We start from the raw sequence: 7518 nt of genomic DNA, 5'->3' as shown, positions 1-7518 counted from the left end.
ACACCTCTCATGAATCAGGGGTAGGAATATTATTAGTTACACCTCAAGGAGATTACATTCCAAAAGCCTTCAAGCTACAATTCCCTAGCACCAACAATATAGCAGAATATGAAGCTCTTGTAGCAGGATTAAAGATAGCTGCAGAATGGAATATCACTGAGTTACAAGTCTTTGGTGATTCCCAACTCATCATCAAACAAGTCTTAAATGAATATCAAACCAAAGATGAAAAGCTGTTACCCTACAAAGAGCTAGTTGATCAGCTGACCTAGCATTTTACAAAGCTTCAGTTTACACAAGTGCCTCGAATGCAGAACAAGGCAGCAGATGCCATGGCCACTATCGGCTCGCTCTTGGAAATTCCCCAAGAAGCTATGCAGTATGAGTTTTTAGTTGAGCAGCTCCTCACACATGCCTATGCGAATGAGGATTCAAACCGTATTTGTATCTTGGTTGGTCCCCAATCCCCTTGGTACCATGAAATTCACGCTTACCTTAATGATGGTATCATATCCCCTCACCTCACACGTACCCAATGCCAGAACCTCATCCGAAAATCATCCCGCTATGTTATCATAGCCAATACCCTATATCGTAAGGGTTATCACGATACTCTCTCTTGATGTTTAGATGAAAATGAGGCCGCAATGGCATTAAAAGAAGTACATTCTGGACTTTGTGGTGCCCACACGAGTGGTATTGTCCTAGCATGAAAAATCCTTAGAGCAGGCTACTATTGGCCTACCATTGAAGAAGACTCTTGTGAGTTTGTCAGAAAGTGTCTCCCATGTTAGCAGCATGCAAATCTTGTACACGCTCCAGCACAGGATCTACAGCCTATTGCACCACCTTGGCCTTTCACTTGTTGGGGCCTTGATCTAGTTGGAACTATCACCCCTCTCTCATCTGATGGACATAAATGGATAATAACAGCTACAGACTATTTCACTAAGTGGGTGGAAGCAGCCCCCCTAGTCTCAGCTACAGTAGTTCAAGTCTCCAAGTTCATCTTGTACCACATTGTTCGCCACTTCGGCATCCCATCCACCATCTTCACTGACCACATAGGTAACTTTGAAAATCTCAACATGGAAGAATTATGCACTTCCCTCCGCATCCATCACCGCTTTTCTAGCCCATATTTCCCACAAGGTAACGACCAGGCAGAGGCAACTAATAAAACCCTCCTCAAAATCCTAAAGAAAGTTGTCAATGATTCCGGCCGTGATTGGCACCTTCAAATAAATTCGGCTCTATGGGCCTATCGAACTTCCTTTCGTACATCCACGGGCACAACTCCATACTCCCTAGTCTATGGTGCTGAAGCGGTATTACCTATAGAAGTTGAACTTCCCTCACTATGCATATCTTTGTGAGGGCAAATCTCAGATGAAGAATACAGAGTAGCTCGACTCACCCAGCTAGATCTCTTAGACAAGAAGAGACAACAAGCCTATGACCATCTCACAGTCTATCAAACTTGTCTCAAAAGGAATTTCAACAAGAAGGTGCTCCGACGACACTTTCAGCCAGGTGACATGGTCCTCAAAGAAAATATGAAAGTCCAAGCAGATCGAGAAAAGAAAGGCAAGTTTGAACCTACATGGCTTGGTCCCTATGTGGTTACTGCCTCCTTTGGCTCTGGAGCCTATCAATTATCTACACCAGAAGGAGAACTCTTGAATGATCCCACTAACATCATTCATCTCAAGAAGTTCTATGCTTGAAGATCCTTGGTATACCCAGCTTTTGAAAAAATACAAAAAAAAAAATAGTAAAGAGAAATAAGCATCCAATGGTGAAAACTTGGCAATTCAAGCGCCTTGGATAGGTACCTTGGTGAAAACCTGGTAATTCAGGCGCCTTGTGTGCTAAAGACTAATCCATTATCTATCACTATCCTATCCCTCATCCATCCACCCACCATCCCATAAAACACCCGCTTGTTCCCTTGGTGTTCCAATCAAATATCCAAAATCTGATGGAGCTTGTCAATACCTCCTGTACAACTTGTAAATCTTGTACCAAAGCTTGTATTATACCTTGTAAATCTTGTACCATACCTTGTATATATTCGAATCTTGTCCAAAGCTTGTACCATATTCCAGCTTGTAAATAATCTTGTATCCTAGCTTGTATCCTATCACATGCACACACAGAATCCCATTTTTCTTAAGCTTTTCACAAACCATCTACCTATCCACCTATCAACTATTATAGACATCCCATCCTTCACAAAAATTTACATCTCACAAAAAAACCAAAACATGAACAAACTTGTACATTTGTAACATATCTTGGTCTGTCAGCTTATACATCCTCTTTAGCTTAGTATCATTGTATCTATTCGGCTTTCATGTTAGTTCATCCTTGGTCAACATCTTGCACACATCGCACACCTTGGTTAGATATTCCAATGCATCCTTTAGCTAGATCTCCAATCACCAAAGTGTTATCCTTCTTAGTTCAGCTTGCCAGATGCATCACTCATCCAGATCCATCAGCTTAGGTGCTCTCTGATAGATTTTAGCAGGAAATAGCTTTCCTCATGTCTGATCTTGGTCCGTTAGTACCTCATCCTACCCATCTCATTGGAAAACAGTTCTCTTTTGGATTTTCACTTTCTTTTGATTTGGGATCTTCCCTTTTGGGTCTTGAAATATCTTTTCCAAGAAATCTCCTTGTTCCCTCCTCAATGTTGCCATGATCTTCCATATCATGGTATGCTGCGAATGGGGCAATTAGAGTGTAAGGTCTTGATGAGGTCTTTTGCTTGTTTTCTTTTTTTGCTTGTGGGTTACCTAGTGTCGTTTCCACGCTGCTTCCTCTGGGATTCATGTGTGATACTGGGGCAATCCTTGTGTGTTTGTTTTGAGTTAGTTCGTCAGTCCTCTAGATGGTTGGTGAAAAGGCCTTGATGTTCTTGGTAACCTTGGCAATTAACCAACAGTCCTATAGCAAATCTAGTGCTCAACTACATGGTGGTACTTCTCTTTGAAGTATCCCCCCACTCAAAAAGCTTCAATGGATTCCTTTTATAGTGCTCCGCTCCTCCATCTCCCCCCCCCAATCTTGGAAAGTCTTAAGCTTGATTTACTATTGTGCCTCTGATTTCCCTTTATCATTCTCCCATAGTGAGAGTTTGAGCTAATTCAGCCCCTTCTCTTCGCCAACCAGCATCTCAGCTCGTCTCAATTTCTTGTACTTTTCAAGAAGTCATCAAGCCTCATTTCTCTCGCCGCCGCCTTCTTGAGGGGGCATCATCTAAGTCTAGTCTCTCCTCTTCTTATCCGAGACTGGGGCAACATTGTTGCTAAAACACCTTCCTCATGTTGTCTTCATTCAAACTTCTTTGAAATAGTGTTGTCTCAACACTATGTCAAAGAGGGGCAAAATGTAGACACCTAAATTTGATTACACTGCTTTGGTAATCTAATTTAGCCATCTCTAAAGGCATCATTAATTAAATTCTTATTTAATTAATCCTTTGTCATCCCCTAGTTGATTAATTTAATTAATCATCTATAGTCCTAATTGATAAATCAAATACTCTATTATTTATCAATTAAATCCTATTCTTCTATCTAATTCCAAAAATCCCCATTTATTAAATAAATCTATTTAATAAATGAAATCCTCAAATTCAAAAACCCCTAACCTATCTCTAATCCTCCATTTAGCCTAATCCACCCCATCCACCCATACTAACCAAGCTTAGCCACTAACTCACCCACCCTCATTAATGCCATCCACTTGCACATCTCTAACATCCCTAATCTAATCTTAAACCCAAGCCTAATCCACCCCCTAATGTTGTCACATTCCTTAAACAAGTTTAAGACTTTCCTAATCCAAACCAAAGTCTCCCCTCAAAAAAACCCAACCACTAAGTCATGAGTGCTCTTACAAAACATAAAGACTCTTACAAGCCCACTCATGACTCTTACACCCATCTTCCACACTCTTCCCTCTTCCACACTCATTCCTCTTACATCCCTCTTACATACTCAACCCCACTCACCATGCCCTTAACCAACCCTTAACCCTACCCTCTCACACTCATCCTCCTTGTGACAAGTGTCACCTTCCTATTGGTGCTAAACAAGCACAATCCATGTGCTCTCCTTTGAGTGCATCCTAGCCCTCCTTAAGCCTTCATCCATCCTTGCATCTAAGCCCTCCATCCCTCTACCCGTTAGCCTATAAATTGAATCCCATCCCAAGCCATTTCATCAACAATCTTTGAGCTAAAGTTACCATGCTATTTTGAGAACCAAAGCCATCAATATTACTCTTATAATGTCAAATTGAGATCTCACAAAGCTACCAATTTTCCATTACCCATCTCCATTGAAGCAACTTTTGAGCATCTTGTGCATACATCCGCAGCAAAAGGACACATCTACAGAATCAAGAAAGCATGGATTGTTTTCCCTTGTGAGGTTTGCACTTCTTGTTTGCTTTCTTTGTCTAAGCATATATGTGAATATAGTTTTTGGTTTGTGAATGTTTACTTTATTTGTTAATGTTCTTTGCATACTGATTCTGGTTCTACAGTTGTATGTTGGAGAAAAAAATTTCTACATCAAAAAGATCAATTGATTTAGCTATAAATTGCAATGAATCTACAAGTTCAGAATTGTCATCCCAATCTAAACAAGTGTTGTATAATAATCATTGTTGTTCTAAAAAAGGCCATGGTTAACTGTAATTTCAAAATTATGACTCCCTATCATTTTAAAAAGTTCTATTTTCATTTACTTTGTGTAGCTATAAAAAGTGTAGTTGTTTGTTTGTTTGTTTGCTTTTTTAAATCATCTTATCTTAATTGATGTCTCATAACCTATGATTCCGAGTTGATCTTATGTGATATACCATATACTGCTATCAAATTAATTGAGAAAATAATTACCACTTCTCTCAATTGAATGAAACAAGTATATGATGTTGCTACCATGCAAATGGGATGCACACAGACACAAATGTAAAATGGTATTAATTTAATTACTTGAAAATGTATTACCTTGGTAAGATGAAAATTCTCTTGATTATGGATAATAGATGCTTTTCTACAGCTTTGCTATAGAATAACATAAAGAATGTCTAGGATGAAAATTCTTTGAAGGATTCAACATAGACTACCTACCTTGCTAAGAATCTAGTCACTGAAACAAATTTTTGCCTTCTCCAAAAATTATAATGTAACTAGGAAATAGAATCAAATATATGTGTGTATCTATCATAAGTATCCAAATACGGCTCTAACCCATTTTACAAATTTGATAGCATTTCCTCCCTTCCAGATATTTTATAGTCACAATTTACAGCCCCACCCATTTTTCTCATAAGAAGAATCTTGAAAGCCCAAATGGAAAAGCATAATCCTTGACTACAACAGGCTTGGTTCTTGCTCCTCTTGAATGAGACTAGCTATAGGCCCCCTTCACCTGTCGACTTCCAAGAATGGTATTATCCAAAATCAATGCTACAGCAAATGCAATTACCATGTGCAAAGAAAAACTATGTTGAGGAAAAAGTTAAGCCCATGTGTACTAGTTTGTATGGGGCCTTATGCACCAACTATTTATTACTGGAACTATTTTTCCAAGTTAGTTCTATGTCCTCTACCATATTGCTGAAAATAAGATGGAACTGATAATGAGAGAAATAAAGATAGGCCCACTATTAACATATTTTGTGAGCTTCTAGTTGCACTATATCTTAGGGTGGACAAACCCAGAGAAAAAAGTATAGTCCACATATAACATAATAGCCCAGCAGCAATTACTTTGGGCATGGAAGCCACAAATCCTCCAACCTTACTGATGAATGCCAAAACAATCAAAACACATGCCCCAAATTCCACAGTACGTCAACTACCAATCTTTGTTATAGCCACAGTATGTACATTCTCTATAAGTGTCATCATCCATGTACCAGTGCCCCAAATGCTAGCCAAAAAGCTAGTCAAGCCTTCCAAGCCAATTCCTTGACTAATGACATTTGGTGTTGGTACCTTTGATGCTACCAAAAGAGATGTCCCACGGTACGTCCCAACCAAATCAATAGATGCAATAATAGTTGCCACTACCATAACTATTGTAATCTTAAAATGGAATGTAGGAACACCCCACTGAAAGGGGTAAGGAAATATAACACAAGTGACTATCTTAAGAACATCTGAAACATCACTTCGACAATCTTGCATGGTATAAACTTGTTTCTAACATCTTTCATTTTAAATGTTAGAAATTGCCTCTATCATATTACAACCTTTAAAGTTGTAAACCCCAGCTTCTATGAGTAGAAATGCATATGCCCATGTAATTGCAAGCCCCAATGGAACCACATATGCTTGGAAGGCTTGGTTACAAAAAATTGAGACTCTTCAGAGATACAAGGAAAATATCATAATAATAAGAATTTGATGTAGACCAATCTCCACACAAGTACTAACCACAAAAAATCCATAGGTAAAGAATGTGAGGCCAACAACAGCCATAGTAGAAGCAACCATAATAGAATTGATTACCCTAAGAAAAAGTGACATTAGTCCATTGTATCCTAAAATGAACTGGAACATAGATCCAACAATCATTGCTCCCTATAGCTCTCTCATGGTATGTTGAAATCTATTTTTACTCATAGCAAAAAACTCATTGGAAATATGATACTCAAATTTGGTGCAAGATAAAAAAAAAGAGGCTCCATGTACAAGTGGTAACCTTGAACCAAAAAAGGAATGTGGAAGGGTTGAGATGCTAGAGATAAGTAGCACAGTTGACACAACCTTCCCTGTATCCTCATCACTTCCATGCATCGCAAGTACAATCACTAGGAGAATTAGGATAAGAGAGTAAATAATAGAAATGTGGTGCTGAATTGTGTATAATTGAAATTGGTGCACAAGTATGATCATGAGGTTATGTACTCTTCATAAAAAAAATTCAATTTTCTGTTATGAGGATGTGAACTAAGGGAAGTACTCTGCATCATGGATACAATGCTAGAAAGAATTGATTGGGTTCAAGTATAGTCCAAGGAGATTTAAAAAAATAGCCATGTCCAAATTCTCTAATTTAATACATGTCACACATCAATATCAAAATGAGGACTAGGGTTCAACTCCCTGTATCTAATTAAGTAGGGATAACATTGATTGGTCTAAGTATAGTTTTAAAATTGCCAGACAAAATTAAACTAAAAAGGATACAATTACATCAAAGGGCTTTTGGCCAATTGTGTATTTGGAATGTCTTGGGTTCCTATGGGAGAGAGAATTTGTCCAAAATGGTGCAACATAGGCAAGCTCTCAAACTACTAATCTACCAAAGTATTAACATTATCATTAATTGAACCTCTAAACTATTTTAAACTAGATCAATTAAGATTAGAAAAATCCTTGAAGCTCTAAAATATTTCAAAAACCTGTCTTACTAGCAGGGCACATCCATTTATACATCTTCTAGGATAAGGAAGGTCTTGCAACCCACACCAAGTGCCTCCCTGTGGAGATTA

The 7518-nt window shown here is 38.4% G+C and overlaps 1 pseudogene; it reads right to left on the bottom strand.

The window, feature by feature from the left end:
- Positions 1-5321: 5321 nt before the first annotated feature.
- LOC149532062 (nucleobase-ascorbate transporter 12 pseudogene) lies at positions 5322-6919 on the bottom strand (annotated as a pseudogene).
- Between the last annotated feature and the right edge of the window lie 599 nt (positions 6920-7518).

Source organism: Cupressus sempervirens, chromosome 11, assembly GCF_028749045.1.
Source record: "Cupressus sempervirens isolate cs-2001-9-10 chromosome 11, ASM2874904v1, whole genome shotgun sequence".
NCBI lineage: Eukaryota > Viridiplantae > Streptophyta > Pinopsida > Cupressales > Cupressaceae > Cupressus > Cupressus sempervirens.
This window is presented reverse-complemented; position numbering and strand designations above follow the sequence as displayed.